The sequence below is a fragment of the Heptranchias perlo genome, unplaced genomic scaffold (assembly GCF_035084215.1).
Source record: "Heptranchias perlo isolate sHepPer1 unplaced genomic scaffold, sHepPer1.hap1 HAP1_SCAFFOLD_407, whole genome shotgun sequence".
NCBI lineage: Eukaryota > Metazoa > Chordata > Chondrichthyes > Hexanchiformes > Hexanchidae > Heptranchias > Heptranchias perlo.
Window position 1 is genome coordinate 56,726 of NW_027139419.1, and position 16,733 is coordinate 73,458.

At 51.2% G+C, this 16,733-nt stretch overlaps 1 pseudogene; it reads right to left on the bottom strand.

Moving 5' to 3' along the window:
- LOC137312246 (netrin-G1-like) overlaps nucleotides 1-16,733 on the bottom strand; it is a 46,217-nt pseudogene that overhangs the window by 8,294 nt on the left and 21,190 nt on the right.

Consider the following 16,733-nt stretch of genomic DNA (forward strand, 5'->3'; position numbering starts at 1 on the left):
GATAATCAATGAAGACATTAGAACGAGTTTATCTTTAGTTAAGTTTGTGCCAGTGATGAAGGTTTTGATGGTCTGTTTTTTCATGTCGGTTCTGGCTGTACCTGGGCAGGAAAGGGGCAGGTTTGGGTCCAAAGTGTAATGTTTCATAGAACCAGAGGAACAGGAGTGGGCCATTCAGCCCCTCGTGCCTGCTCCGCCATTTGATAAGATCATGGCTGATCTGTGATCTAACTCCATATACCTGCCTTTGGCCCAGATCCCTTAATACCTTTGGTTGCCAAAAAGCTATCTATCTCACATTTAAATTTAGCAATTTCTCAGATTTAAATTTAGCAATTGAGCTAGTATCATTTGCCGTTTGCGGAAGAGAGTTCCAAACTTCTACCACCCTTTGTGTGTAGAAATGTTTTCTAATGTCACTCCTGAAAGGTCTGGCTCTAATTTTTAGACTGTGCCCCCGACTCCTAGAATCCCCAACCAGCGGAAATAGTTTCTCCCTTTCCACCCTATCTGTTCCCCTTAATATCTTATAAACTTCGATCAGATCACCCCTTAACCTTCGAAACTCCAGAGAATACAACCCCAATTTGTGTAACCTCTCCTCGTAACTTAATCCTTGAAGTCCGTGTATCATTCTAGTAAACCTACGCTGCACTCCCTCCAAGGCCAATATGTCCTTCTGAAGGTGCGGTGCCCAGAACTGCTCACAGTACTCCAGGTGCGGTCTAACCAGGGTTTTGTATAGCTGCAGCATAACTTCTGCCCCCTTGTACTCTCGTCCTCCAGATATAAAGGCCAACATTCCATTTGCCTTCTTGATTATTTTCTGCACCTGTTCATGACACTTCAATGATCGATGTACCTGAACCCCGAAGTCCCTTTGGACATTCACAGTTTTTAACTTTTTACCATTTAGAAAGTACCCTGTTCTATCCTTTTTTGATCCAAAGTGGATGACCTCACATTTGTTTACATTGAATTCCATTTGCCACAGTTTTGCCCATTCACCTAATCTATCAATATCGCTTTGTAATTTTATGTTTTCATCTACACTGCTTACAATGCCACCAATCTTTGTGTCATAGGCAAACTTAGATATGAGACTTTCTATGCCTTCATCGAAGTTGTTAATAAATATTGTGAATAATTGAGGCCCCAAGACAGATCCCTGCGGGACTCCACTAGTCACATCCTGCCAATGTGAGTCCCTTCCCATTATCCCTACTCTCTGTCGCCTTTCGCTCAGCCAACTTCCTAACCAAGTCCGTACTTTTCCCTCGATTCCATGGGCTTCTATCTTAGCTAACAGTCTCTTTTGTGGGACCTTATCAAATGCCTTCTGGAAGTCCATATCAATAACATCCATTGACATTCTCCTGTCCACTACTTTAGTCACCTCTTCAAAAAATTTAATCAGGTTTGTCAGGCACGACCTACTTTTCACAAATCCATGCTGGCTCTCTCTGATTAACTGAAAAGTCTTGAGGTGTTCAGTCACCCTATCATTAATTATAGACTCCAGCATTTTCCCCACAACAGATGTTAGGCTAACTGGTCTATAATTCCCCGGTTTCCCTCTCTCTCCTTTCTTAAAAAGCGGAGTGATATGTGCAATTTTCCAATCTAGAGGGACAGTTCCTGAATCGAGAGAACTTTGAAAGATTACAGTTAGGGCATCCGCAATGTTCTCACCTACTTCCTTTAAAACCCTGGGATGGAAACCATCTGGTCCTGGGGATTTGTCACTCTTTAGTGCCATTATTTTCTTCATTACTGTTGTTTTACTTATGTTAATTTTATCGAGTCCCTGTCCCCGATTCAATATAAGTTTTCTTGGGATTTCCGGCATGCTATCCTCTTTTTCCACTGTAAATACTGACGCAAAGTAATTGTTCAACATGTCCGCCATTTCCCCATTGTCAATGACAATATCCCCAGTTTTTAAGGAGCCAACAGTGCTCCTGACCACCCTCTTTTTCCTAATATAACCACAGGGTGTCCCAGTCCCAGTCCCATCATCACACATGTTCCTGTCCAGTATCGTAATGTGATATGGACACTCTGTCCCCAGTCAGTACAGGGAGTTATGGACACTCTGTCCCGGTCAGTACGGGGAGTTATGGACACTCTGTCCCGGTCAGTACGGGGAGTTATGGACACTCTGTCCCGGTCAGTACGGGGAGTTATGGACACTCTGTCCCCGGTCAGTACGGGGAGTTATGGACACTCTGTCCCCGGTCAGTACGGGGAGTTATGGATACTCTGTCCCGGTCAGTACGGGGAGTTATGGACACTCTGCTCCCGGTCAGTACAGGGAGTTATGGACACTCTGTCCCCAGTCAGTACAGGGAGTTATGGACACTCTGTCCCAGTCAGTACAGGGAGTTATGGACACTCTGTCCCGGTCAGTACAGGGAGTTATGGACACTCTGTCCCGGTCAGTACGGGGAGTTATGGACACTCTGTCCCGGTCAGTACGGGGAGTTATGGACACTCTGCTCCCGGTCAGTACGGGGAGTTATGGACACTCTGTCCCGGTCAGTACGGGGAGTTATGGACACTCTGCTCCCGGTCAGTACGGGGAGTTATGGACACTCTGCTCCCGGTCAGTACGGGGAGTTATGGACACTCTGCTCCCGGTCAGTACGGGGAGTTATGGACACTCTGCTCCCGGTCAGTACGGGGAGTTATGGACACTCTGTCCCGGTCAGTACGGGGAGTTATGGACACTCTGCTCCCGGTCAGTACGGGGAGTTATGGACACTCTGTCCCGGTCAGTACGGGGAGTTATGGACACTCTGCTCCCGGTCAGTACGGGGAGTTATGGACACTCTGCTCCCGGTCAGTACGGGGAGTTATGGACACTCTGTCCCGGTCAGTACGAGGAGTTATGGACACTCTGCTCCCGGTCAGTACGGGGAGTTATGGACACTCTGCTCCCGGTCAGTACGGGGAGTTATGGACACTCTGTCCCGGTCAGTACGGGGAGTTATGGACACTCTGTCCCGGTCAGTACGGGGAGTTATGGACACTCTGCTCCCGGTCAGTACGGGGAGTTATGGACACTCTGCTCCCGGTCAGTACGGGGAGTTATGGACACTCTGCTCCCGGTCAGTACGGGGAGTTATGGACACTCTGCTCTCGGTCAGTACGGGGAGTTATGGACACTCTGTCCCGGTCAGTACGGGGAGTTATGGACACTCTCTCCCGGTCAGTACGGGGAGTTATGGACTCTCTGCTCCCGGTCAGTACGGGGAGTTATGGACACTCTGTCCCGGTCAGTACGGGGAGTTATGGACACTCTGCTCCCGGTCAGTACGGGGAGTTATGGACACTCTGCTCCCGGTCAGTACGGGGAGTTATGGACACTCTGCTCCCGGTCAGTACGGGGAGTTATGGACACTCTGCTCCCGGTCAGTACGGGGAGTTATGGACACTCTGCTCCCGGTCAGTACGGGGAGTTATGGACACTCTGCTCCCGGTCAGTACAGGGAGTTATGGACACTCTGTCCCGGTCAGTACGGGGAGTTATGGACACTCTGCTCCCGGTCAGTATGGGTGCTGATTTGGGTGCTCAATGTAGCCGATGGTTTGGAATGACATGGACAGCATGCGAAGGGTTAAATAAACGGGAACAAGTTCATGCAAAATACGGGAAACGAAGGTGAAGAGATTGAGGCCGAGAGACACTCGTCCAGTTCCCATTTCTGTATCTGGGAGAACGGGATTACAACAGGTCCCGATTGATCTCGGTATCAGGAACCAGACAGCTTTCCACAAATACACTCAGTCCCTGTTCACACCGACACCTGTTCCACACTCACTCCCTGTTCACACCTACACCTGTTCCACACTCAGTCCCTGTTCACACCCACACCTGTTCCACACTCAGTCCCTGTTCACACCTACACCTGTTCCACACTCACTCCCTGTTCACACCTGCACCTGTTCCACACTCAGTCCCTGTTCACACCCACACCTGTTCCACACTCAGTCCCTGTTCACACCCACACCTGTTCCACACTCACTCCCTGTTCACACCTACACCTGTTCCACACTCAGTCCCTGTTCCCACCGACACCTGTTCCACACTCACTCCCTGTTCACACCTACACCTGTTCCACACTCACTCCCTGTTCACACCTACACCTGTTCCACACTCACTCCCTGTTCACACCCACACCTGTTCCACACTCATTCCCTGTTCACACCCACACCTGTTCCACACTCACTCCCTGTTCACACCTATACCTGTTCCACACTCACTCCCTGTTCACACCCACACCTGTTCCACACTCAGTCCCTGTTCACACCTACACCTGTTCAACACTCACTCCCTGTTCACACCTACACCTGTTCCACACTCACTCCCTGTTCACACCTACACCTGTTCCACACTCAGTCTCTATTCACCTACACCTGTTCCACACTCAGTCCCTGTTCACACCTACACCTGTTCCACACTCACTCCCTGTTCACACCTGCACCTGTTCCACACTCAGTCCCTATTCACACCTACACCTGTTCCACACTCAGTCTCTATTCACCTACACCTGTTCCACACTCAGTCCCTGTTCACACCTACACCTGTTCCACACTCAGTCCCTGTTCACACCGACACCTGTTCCACACTCACTCCTTGTTCACACCTACACCTGTTCCACACTCAGTCTCTATTCACCTACACCTGTTCCACACTCAGTCCCTGTTCACACCTACACCTGTTCCACACTCACTCCCTGTTCCCACCTGCACCTGTTCCACACTCAGTCCCTATTCACACCTACACCTGTTCCACACTCACTCCCTGTTCACACCTGCACCTGTTCCACACTCAGTCCCTATTCACACCTACACCTGTTCCACACTCAGTCTCAATTCACCTACACCTGTTCCACACTCAGTCCCTGTTCACACCTACACCTGTTCCACACTCAGTCCCTGTTCACACCGACACCTGTTCCACACTCACTCCTTGTTCACACCTACACCTGTTCCACACTCAGTCCCTGTTCACACGTACACCTGTTCCACACTCACTCCCTGTTCCCACCTGCACCTGTTCCACACTCAGTCCCTATTCACACCTACACCTGTTCCACACTCACTCCCTGTTCACACCTACACCTGTTCCACACTCACTCCCTGTTCACACCTACACCTGTTCCACGGTCAGTGAGACACGAGGGGGGGGATCGAGGGGACGGTTCGTTCCTGATACAGAAATGGGCTCAGGGTCAGCAGGTCGCAGGTCAGAGAGCGTAGGTCCTACTTACGGTCACTGGCGACGGTGTTCGGGAGGCCTGGAGAGGGAAACGGAAACAAAAATCAGGGCCTGAGTTCAGGTGTTTGTGTCGAACACGGATTATAAAGTATTTTAGTGGAACAATGTGTCAGAACACAACGTAAACACATTACAGTGAAAGGAGATTTCTTCAGAGTGAAGGGAGGGGAGAGGAGGGGGAGGGGAGAGGAGGAGGAGTTGGGTGGGAGTGGAGGGGGAGGGGTATTGGAGGTGGAGTAGAGATTGGAGAGGGAGGGGAAAGGAGTGGGAAGGGGAGACCAGAGAGGGGGAGGAGGGGAAAGGGGGAAGGGGAGCGGAGGTGGAGTGAAGGGGGAGGGGTATTGGAGGTGGAGTAGAGATTTGAGAGGGAGGTGAAAGGAGAGGGGAACGCAAAGGAGAGAGGGGGAGGAGGGGAGACGGGGAGGAGGTGGAGTGAAGGGGGAGGGGGGAATGGAGGTGGATTGGAGATTGGAAGAGGAGGGGAGGGGAGAGCAGAGAAAAGGGAGGGTGATTGAAGGGGTTGGGGGAGGAAGAAGGGTGGGTTGGGGGAGGGGTTATCAGCTGGGGAGAGGGTTTGGGGGGTAGGGATTGTCGGTTGTGGAGGGGGTTTGGGGGGAGGGGTTGTCGGTTGGGGAGGGGGTTTGGGGGGAGGGGTTGTCGGTTGGGGTGAGGGTTTGGGGGGTGGGGTTGTCGGTTGGAGTGGGGGTTTGGGGGGGAGGGGTTGTCGGTTGGGGTGGGGGTTTGGGGGGAGGGGTTGTCGGTTGGGGAGGGGGTTTGGGGGGAGGGGTTGTCGGTTGGGGAGGGGGTTTGGGCGAGAGGGTTTGCCGGTTGGGGAGGGGGTTTGGGGGGGAGGGGTTGTCGGTTGGGAAGGGGGTTTGGGGGGGAGGGGTTGTCAGTTGGGGTGGGGGTTTGGGGGGAGGGGTTGTCGGTTGGGGTGGGGGTTTGGGGGGAGGGGTTGTCGGTTGGAGTGGGGGTTTGGGGGGGAGGGGTTGTCGGTTGGGGTGGGGGTTTGGGGGGGTGGGGTTGTCGGTTGGGGAGGGGGTTTGGGGGGGGAGGGGTTGTCGGTTGGGAAGGGGGTTTGGAGGGGAGGGGTTGTCGGTTGGGGTGGGGGTTTGGGGGGGAGGGGTTGTCGGTTGGGGAGGGGGTTTGGGGGGGAGGGGTTGTCGGTTGGAGTGGGGGTTCGGGGGGGAGGGGTTGTCGGTTGGGGTGGGGGTTTGGGGGGGGAGGGGTTGTCGGTTGGGAAGGGCGTTTGGGGGGAGGGGTTGTCGGTTGGGGAGGGGGTTTGGGGATAATCCAGGAGTCACAATCACAGACTGAGCCCCACCTCACGGGGTCACACGGCCCCCCCGGGGTCACGGGGGTCATGGGACTCAATCTCCCAGAGTGCAGTGTGGCCTGGGCTCTCGATGGGGCCGCCATCGCCGCCTCCGTTCAACCGGCTCCTGGAATCGGGGAACCAGCAGAGAAAGGGGCCGCGGGGGAAATTCACACCCTGGGGACCGACTATCTCCCCCCTCCTGAACCCTCTTCTCCCCCCTCCTGACCCTCTTCTCCCCTCTCCTGAACCCTCTTCTGCCCTCTCCTGAACCCTCTTCTCCCCTCTCCTGAACCCTCTTCTCCCCTCTCCTGAACCCTCTTCTCCCCTCTCCTGAACCCCTTCTCCCCCTCCTGAACCCCTTCTCCCCCCTCCTGAACTCTCGTGTCCCCCATCCTGAACCCCCTTCTCCTCCCTCCTGCACCCCCTTCTCCCCCCTCCTGAACTCTCGTCTCCCCCCTCCTGCACCCCCTTCTCCCCCTCCTGCACCCCCTTCTCCCCCTCCTGAACCCCTTCTCCCCCCTCCTGAACCCCTTCTCCCCCCTCCTGAACCCCTTCTCCCCCCTCCTGAACCTCTTCCCCCCTCCTGAACCCCTTCTCCCCTCTCCTGAACCCCTTCTCCCCACTCCTGAACCCCTTTCCCCCTCCTGAACCCCTTCTCCCCTCTCCTGAACCCCTTCTCCCCACTCCTGAACCCCTTCTCCCCACTCCTGAACCCCTTCTCCCCACTCCTGAACCCCTTCTCCCCTCCTCCTGAACCCCTTCCCCTCCCCCTCGTGGTCCCCTCCCCCTGGAGTCAGTCCTTATTCCTGTTCTCTGTCTCTGTCCAATCTCCCGCTCTGAGTCTCTGTTTACACATTAATTCATTCACAAACATCCATTTGCTTCTATTTTGGAATCGGTGCATTGCCGGGAGTTGGAATTAGAATGAAATCTGAACCGAAACCCAAGGTGCCGCCGGTATCAGGCGGGGCCGGAGAAGCCCTCGTTACTCACAGATATTGGCCGTCCCTTTGGGGATCGGAGGTACGAGCCGGCTCTCCACGGCCGGCCTTGAAAGCCTTTCTTGCATCTCCCGCAGTCCGGCCCCGTCGTGTTGTGCTCACACTCGCAACTCAGCTTCCCCTTCTCCAGGACACAGTTGTTGGCGTGAAGATTGCACTTACACCTGGCAAAAAAACAAGGGGACAAGCTGGTTTAAAATGACCCCGAGCAGCTCCGTTACACACCGGACTCTCTGCTCCGGGGCTCAGCTCTCCCTTTACCAGCTTAGGTTCCTGGTGTCTCCATCACAGGAAGGTCCTGGATCCCAGTTAAAGGTCATTGCAATTCCCAGCACAGGGAAATTCCAGCACAGGGAAATTCCCAGCACAGGGAAATTCCCAGCACAGGACAATTCCCACTGACTGGAGCAGCAGAGACCAGGAACATGGGTCAACCCTAAAAAGAGAAAGAACTCCCATTTCTACAGTGCCTTTCACCACCTCAGGACGTCCCAAAGTGCTTTACAGCCAATGAAGTAAATTTGAAATGTAGTCACTGTTGTAATGTAGGAAACACAGCAGCCAATTTGCGCACAGCAAGATCCCACAAACAGCAATGTGATAATGAGATCTCGCCTCTGAGTCGAAAGATCATAAGAGATTTGAGCACATAATCCAGGCTGGCACTCCTCGGTGTCAGTACTATGGGAATGTTGCACTGTCAGAGGGTCAGTGCTGAGGGAGTGCTGCACTGTCGGAGGGTCAGTACTGAGGGAGTGCTGCACTGTCGGAGGGTCAGTACTGAGGGAGTGCTGCATTGTCGGAGGGTCAGTACTGAGGGAGTGCTGCACTGTCGGAAGTGCTGTCTTTTGGATGAGACTTTAAACCGAGGCCCCGTCTGCCCTCTCAGTGGCCGTAAAAGATCCCACAGCCATTATTTCAAAGAAGAGCGGGGGAGTTCTCCCCGGTGTCCTGACCAATGTTTATCCACCAACCAACATCATAAAACAGATTATTTGGTCATTATCACATTGAAGAGGGTTTAGTCGCTGTGATGGGAGTTTACAGTTTCTGGGGAAGGTCGGTCTGGGATCACCTCCTTGTGAAATATATATTTTAATGTTCTAAAGGACACAATCGCATCGCTGATATTAACAGTGAGTGTGATGAAGATTTCCCTTTAGTAAATACGATGTGGAAAGGCCCAGTGTGTTGTGAGGGTTTCTGTGTTGTAAAGTGTGAGATCGCTGGTCTCGGGGATTCTGTGCTAACAGCATCGGGCAGCTGTTTAACTCACTGGGAAGGTGAAGCTTCAAAATCTGCAGATTGGTCCTCACACATTCAGCACATTTGCTGTTCTCGGCACTTTTTGCTGAACTAAGCAGAAACCCAGACAGTTCCTTGGAGGCAAATTAACCTCAGCGTAAACATTTTCCTGTTCCTGTTCTCGAATTAGTGTCTGAAGATTCTCCTGGACTAAAAGCTCGAGTGAGTCTCCCAGATGCTGAGTGTAGAATTTCTCATCTACAGGCTGCCCCCCGGTGACATCATCTGAAAACACAACGTCAGGTTCCACATGTACACTGACGACACCCAGCTCCACCTCACCCCCACCTCTCTCGACCCCTCCACTCTCTCTGATTTGTCACGCTGCTTTTCCAACAGCCAGTACTGGAGGAGCACAAATTTCCTCCAATTAAATATTGGGAAGACCGAAGCCATTTGTCTTCAGTCCCCACCTCAAACTCCGTTCCCCAGACACCGACTCCATCCCTCTCCCCGGCCACAGTCTGAGGCTAACTCTGCTGCCCGTATCCTAACTCTCACCAAGTCCCGTTCTCCCATCACCCCTGTGCTCGCTGACCTACATTGGCAACGCCTCGATTTTAAAATTCTCATCCTTGTGTTCAAATCCCTCCATGGCCTCGCCCCTCCCTATCTCTGTAACCTCCTCCAGCCCGACAACCCTCCGAGATCTCTCCAATTCTGGCCTCTTGCGCCTCCCCAATTTTAATCGCTCCACCATTGGCGGCCGTGCCTTCAGCTGCCTGGGAGCGAAGCTCTGGAATTCCCTCCCTAAACCTCTCCCCCGCTCCACCTCTCTCTCCTCCTTTGAGACGCTCCTTAAAACCTACCTCTTCGAAAAAGCTTTTGGTCCCCGATCCTAATATCTCATGTGGCTCGGTATCAAATTTTTGTTTGATAATCGCTCCTGTGAAGCACCTTGGGACGTTTTACTCTGTTAAAGGGGCTACATAATTGCAAGTTGTTGTTGATAGAGTTCCCTCCAGATGTTGGCCCTGATAGACCGTCCCCCAGATGTTTGCCCTGATACAGCGCCCCCTGGATGTGAAGTGTGGGATCAGTGACCCTGAGCAGAGGTGACGAGGAGCTCTCACCGTCCGTGAATCTCCACGTTGGAGATGGCGTAGAAGTATTTGGAGAGGTTGAGCTGGTCGACGCTGGTGGCCCCGGTGGCCGGCCGGAGCAGCCTGACCCTCAGGTCGGTCAGGGTGAAGAAGTCCCTCAGGTCCTTGGTGGTGTCCAGCTGGCCGTAGAGCGAGGCCATGTTGCGGAGAAGGGGCCCCCCGAACAGGGCGAACCGCTCCCTGATCTCGAAGCGGACCGTCTTGTCCACCTTCCACACGTAGCCCCTGGAGTCCTCCTCCGTGCAGATGATGTCCAGCACCGAGGCTGGGCTCAGATCCCGGACCGTTCTCCGCTCCATCCCGAAGGAGTTGAGGCAGTCGGCAGCGTAGAACTGGTAGGGCTGCCACGTCCGGCCGTGGTCCAGAGATTTCTCCAGGACCATCTGCTCCGGCCGGCCCGACTCGAAGGTGATGACGATATCCTCGGTCAGCTCGATGGTCTTGCCCCAGGACAGGGTGATATTGACCAGGAGGGGCTCGGGGAAACTCCTCCAGGAGACGCTTTGCCAAAAGGTGTTTGGGATCCTGCCCTCGTGATCCAGCATCAGCTCGGGGGGGTGTGCGAGCTCGGGCGTGCGAGCGTCACACTCGTTGTTGCACATGTAGGGGTTCTCCTGGAAATGGGCACAGAGCAACACGGGTTAGATACAGAGTTAGGCCCCATCTACACTGTCCCATCAAACACTCCCAGGGCAGGTACAGCACAGGTTAGATACAGAGTAAAGCTCCCTCTACACTGTCCCATCAAACACTCCCAGGGCAGGTACAGCATGGGTTAGATACAGAGTAAAGCTCCCTCTACACTGTCCCATCAAACACTCCCAGGGCAGGGACAGCACGGGTTAGATACAGAGTAAAGCTCCCTCTACACTGTCCCATCAAACACTCCCAGGGCAGGTACAGCACGGGTTAGATACAGAGTAAAGCTCCCTCTACACTGTCCCATCAAACACTCCCAGGGCAGGTACAGCACGGGTTAGATACAGAGTAAAGCTCCCTCGACACTGTCTTGGAATCCAGGAATATCGATCCACTCTAATTTTCTCAGGGATAAGTTTTGATTGAACTGTACGCGCTCCATCTCACTGCACTCTGTGCTGGACGGTTAGACAGCTGGTTAATTATATCGCTGTAGTGTCGAGGAATGATTCTCGCTCTGTCTAACGAAAAATAGCTTCACACCTCTAAAATATTTAGAGACCTGAATTGTAAAACTGCACAGGAATTGGAAACACAACTATAAGATCCCACCTTATCCTCACTGGGGGTGATTCCCCGTCACTGGGGGTGATGCCCCGTCACTGGGGGTGATTCCCTGTCACCGGGGGTGATTCCCCGTCAATGGGATTGATTCCCCGTCACCGGGAGTGATTCCCCGTCACTGGGGATGATTCCCCGTCACTGGGGATGATTCCCCGTCTCTGGGGGTGATTCCCCGTCACTGGGGATGATTCCCCGTCTCTGGGGGTGATTCCCTGTCACGGGGAGTGATTCCCTGTCACCGGGGGAGATTCCCCGTCACTGGGGGTGATTCCCCGTCACTGGGAGTGATTCCCCGTCACCGGGAGTGATTCCCCGTCACCGGGAGTGATCCCTGTCACTGGGAGTGATTCCCCGTCACCGGGGGTGATTCCCCGTCACCGGGAGTGATTCCCCGTCACTGTGCAGTTTGTTGTATCAGAATTAGGAATATCTGGATCACAGAATTTATCATCGGCCAATTTCTCAGGAATGTTGTTCTGAAAGAATCATTTGTGTTTATTAATTCTCGGGATGTGGGCGTCACTGGCGAGGCCGGTATTTATTGCCCAAAAGGAGAGAGAGAGAGAGAAAGGAGGAGAGTTTTCCGGGCGGAATGATTGAGGGGCAGTTGTCTTTTTACAGTCCGTTGTTAAAACAATCCCTTATTTCCGATCAGGCCATAATCCTGGGCTCTGGGTGTCAGACCACAGCCCAGCCTGTGGTCCTAATGATGCTTTATCTGCGGCTGGTTTGCGAGGAAGCAGTAGGAGATGGCAGGGCTCCCTCGGGCTCACTTCAGGTCAGGGTCCTTCCGCAGTGAAGCAGCGACAGAGACAGCGGCAGCTCCACATATTTCACACAAGGTGCGTTTCGGGAATGAGTCGACGGCCCGCAGACAATCAGAGGTCACACATCAGCTTTTATGTGGGTCGTATTCTCCCATCACAATGTTCCCAGATTCTCTGATGATTCCGACAGTCGGGTGAAGGACAGACGAGGCCTCGGAGAGGGTGCAGAGGAGATTTACCAGAATGGGACCAGGGATGAGGGACTTCAGTTATGTGGAGAGACTGGAGAAGCTGGGATTGTTCTCCTCAGAGTCGAGAAGGTGGACGGGAGATTTAATAGAGGTGTTCAAAATTATGAAGGGTTTTGACAGAGTAAATAAGGAGAAACTGTTTCCAGTGGCAGGAGGGTCGGTAACCAGAGGACACAGATTTAAGGTAATTGGCCAAAAAACCAGAGGAGAGATGTGGAGAATTTTTTTCGCAGCGAGTTGTTCTGATCTGGAATGCGCTGCCTGAAAGGGCGGTGGAAGCAGATTCAATAATAACTTTCAAAAGGGAATTGGATAAATACTTGAAAAGGAAAAATTTGCAGGGCTATGGGGAAAGAGCGGGGGAGTGGGATTAATTGGATAGATCTTTCAAAGAGCCGGCACAGGCACGATGGGCCGAATGGCCTCCTTCAGTGCTGTAAGGTTCTACGATTCTCTGATTATAAGACGGGATGGTGTGTGACTCGGAGGGGAACTTGGAGGTGACGGTGTTCCCATGCACCTGCTGCCCTTGTCCTTCTCGGTGGTGGAGGTGGTGGGTTTGGGAGGTGCTGTCGAAGAAGCCTTGGCGAGTTACTGCAGTGCATCCTGTGGATGGGACACACTGATACTCTCCCCAACATCGGCAACACAGAATCAGACCAACATCCTTTTCCAAATGATCACACAGCTCGCCTGTTAGACCGCAATCTTCAGAAAGTGGCTGTTGCAGCAATCAATAAAACTAATGTGTGAGAAAGATGGAGAGGGGGCCGTATACAGAGAGAATCGAGATTAATGAATCTACAATTCTCACAGCATCTTTCTAAAGGCACTGACTAAAGCTGGATAATAGAGATTAACAAGAGAAATTAAAGATAGTATTAAATCAAAGAAAGAGGCAGAGAAAGACGCCAGAAAAAGCAGTAAGCCTGAGGATTGGGAGCATTTTAGAATTCAGCAAAGGAGGACCAAGAAATTGATAAAGAGGGAAAATAGAATATGAGAGTAAACTAGCGAGAAACATACAAACAGACTGTAAAAGCTTCTATAGGTATGTGGAAAGGAAAAGACTGGTGAAGGCAAATGTGGGTCCCTTACACACAGAGAGGGGAGAATTTATAACGGGGAAAAAGGAAATGGCAGAGAAATTAAACAAATACTTTGTGTCTCTTCATGGAAGAAGACACAAAAAACCTCCCAGAAATACTAGAGATCCAAGGGTCTGGTGAGAATGAGGAACTGAAAGAAATTAGTATTCGTAAAAAAATAGTATTAGAGAAATTAATGGGACTGAAAGTCGATAAATCCCAAGGACCTGATGATCTCCATCCCAGGGTTTTGAAAGAGGTGGCGACAGAGATAGTGGATGCATTGGTTGTCATCTTCCAAAATTCTATAGATTCTGGAATGGTTCCTGCAGATTGGAGGGTGGCAAATGTAACCCCACTATTTAAGAAAGGAGGGAGAGAGAAAACAGGGAATTACAGACCGGTTAGCCTGACAACAGTAGTAGGGAAAATGCTAGAATCTATTATAACGGATGTGATAACAGGACACTGAGAAAATAATAATAGGATTTGGCAGAGTCAACATGGATTTATGAAAGGCCGAAAGGGAAATCATGTTTGACAAACCTATTGGAGTTCTTTGAGGATGTAACTAGTAGAATAGATAAGGGGGAACCAGTGGATGTGGTGTATTTGGATTTTCAGAAGGTTTTTGAGAAGGTCCCACACAGGAGGTTGGTGAACAAAGTTAGAGCACATGGAATTGGGGGTAATATACTGGCATGGATTGAGAATTGGTTAACAGACAGAAAACAGAGAGTAGGAATAAATGGGTCTTTTTCAGGTTGGCAGACTGTGACTCGTGGGGTACCGCAGGGATCAGTGCTTGGGCCCCAGCTATTCACAATCTCTATCAATGATTTGGACGCGGGGACCAAATGTAATATTTCCAAGTTTGCTGATGACACAAAACTAGGTGGGTATGTGAGTTGTGAGGAGGATGCAAAGAGGCTTCAAGGGGGTATCGACAGGCTAAGTGAGTGGGCAAGAACATGGCAGATGGAATATAATGTGGAAAAATGTGAAGTTATCCACTTTGGTAGGAAAAATAGAATTGCAGAGTATTTTTTAAATGGTAAAAGATTGGGAAATGTTGATGTTCAAAGGGACCTGGGTGTCCTTGCACATGAGTCACTGAAAGCTAACATGCAGGTGCAGCGAGCAATTCGGAAGGCAAATGGTATGTTGGCCTTTATTACAAGAGGATTTGAGTACAGGAGTAAAGATGTCTTACTGCAATTATATAGGCCTTGGTGAGACCGCACCTGGATCATTGTGTGCAATTTTGGTCTCCTTACCTAAGAAAGGATATACTTGCCAGAGAGGGAGTGCAATGAAGTTTCACCAGACTGATTCCTGGGATGACGGGATTGTCGTATGAGGAGAGATTGAGTAGACGAGGCCTGTATTCTCTCGGGTTTAGAAGAATGAGAGGTGATCTCATTGAAAGTTGCAAAGTTCTTCCAGGGCTCGACAGGGTAGATGCAAGGAGGATGTTTCCCCTGGCTGGAGAGTCTAGAACCAGGAGTCACAGTCTCAGAATAAGGGGTCGGCCATTTAGGACTGAGATGAGGAGAAATTTCTTCACTCAGAGGGTGGTGAACCTGTGGAATTCTCTACCCCAGAGGGCTGTGGAGGCTCAGTCATTGAGTACATTCAAAACAGAGATCGATAGATTTCCAGATATTAAAGGCATCAAGGGATGTGGGGCTAGTGCAGGAAAATGGCATTGAGATCGAAGATCAGCCATGATCTTGTTGAATGGCGGGGCAGGCTCGAGGGGCCGAATGGCCTACTCCTGCTCCTATTTCTTATGTTCTTATTAATGAATCTACAATTCTCACAGCATCTTTCTAAAGGCACTGACTAAAGCTGGATATTGGAATCGATTATTTTAATGTCTCTATTTAGAATGAAACGAGTGTCCATTAGTAACAGGATCCTAAAGCTGTCAAAAGTATGAATGAATAATCACACTGTCCAGATGTTCAGTGCTCCTGAATTGCCGTGTCCTCGGTCCATAATTAACAGCCCCTTGTCCCAGTGCTACAACTCACCATTCTATGGAATGACAGTGTGTAAACGGTGAGGAAACTCGAGGGGCAATCAGTGGTGGGAGTTCAGTGTGAAACCACAGCGGGAGTGAAGAGAGAGACTGAGCGACTGTCTCTCTCCACCACTCGCTCGAGCTCTCTCTGATTCTCACATTTCTGGACCAGGTTTCTTGTTTACTGTTCCACTGCACCATCCATGCCTTTCTCACCTCCAGGCTCGACTATTCCAATACTCTCCTGCCCGGCCTCCCACCGTCCACCCTCCGTAAACTTCAGCTCATCCAAAACTCTGCCTCCCGTATCCTAACTCGCCCGTTCACCCATCACCCCTGTGCTCACTGACCCACATTGGCTCCCAGTCCAGCAATGCCTCGATTTTAAAATTCTTATCCTCGTGTTCAAATCCCTCCCTGGCCTCGCCCTTCCCTATCTCTGTAACCTCCTCCAGTCCTACAACCCTCCGAGATCTCTGCACTCCTCCAATTCTGGCCTCTTGCGCATCCCCGATTTTAATCGCTCCACCATTGGCGGCCGTGCCTTCAGCTGCCTCGGCCCTAAGCTCTGGAATTCCCTCCCTAAACCTCTCCACCTCTCTCTCCTCCTTTAAGACGCTCCTTAAAACCTGCCTCTTTGACCAAGCTTTTGATCACCTGTGCTAATATCTCCTTGTGTGACTCGGTGTTAAATTTTGTCCAATTACGCTCCTGTGAAGCACCTTGGGTCATTTTACTATGTTAAAGGCGCTATATAAATGCAAGTAGTTGTTGTTGAAACAGTAATTAAAGATCACCACACAGCCCAGGGAGGGAGAGAAACAACAGGCTCCTGCTCTGTGCAGCTGCATCAACGCGGGAAGGGAAGATATTTCAATACACGGATCATATATTCCAGGAACTGTTCCTGCCACACTGGAGTGTAAACGGAGCATCTTATGAATCATTGTTACTTCTCCAAATCCACTCACCACTTGACATTTATTTCAGGGCTTTAAGTGTTTCTATCTTGGATTTACAATGTGTTGTGTGAGTAACAGCTTGTCATTCTCACTAACTAAACCTCTCGCTATCTGCACGGTTCAGTCCCCTGGTTAATTATGTTAATTAGGGTATTATTAAGTACAGGAGTTAGTGGCTCCATAAAGTACAATCCCACAGATTGCGGTCACTCCCCATCGCCAAGTAATCAGCTCCTTTGTTACAGTTAATTTTAGAGCAGAGTTGCTCAGTTCGGAGGTTAATGATCGGACAGAGAATAAAATGAGCAGCGTTTAGTGTCCCAGAGAGGAGCTGAAATATTCTCCAGTAATCTCGACAGGACAGA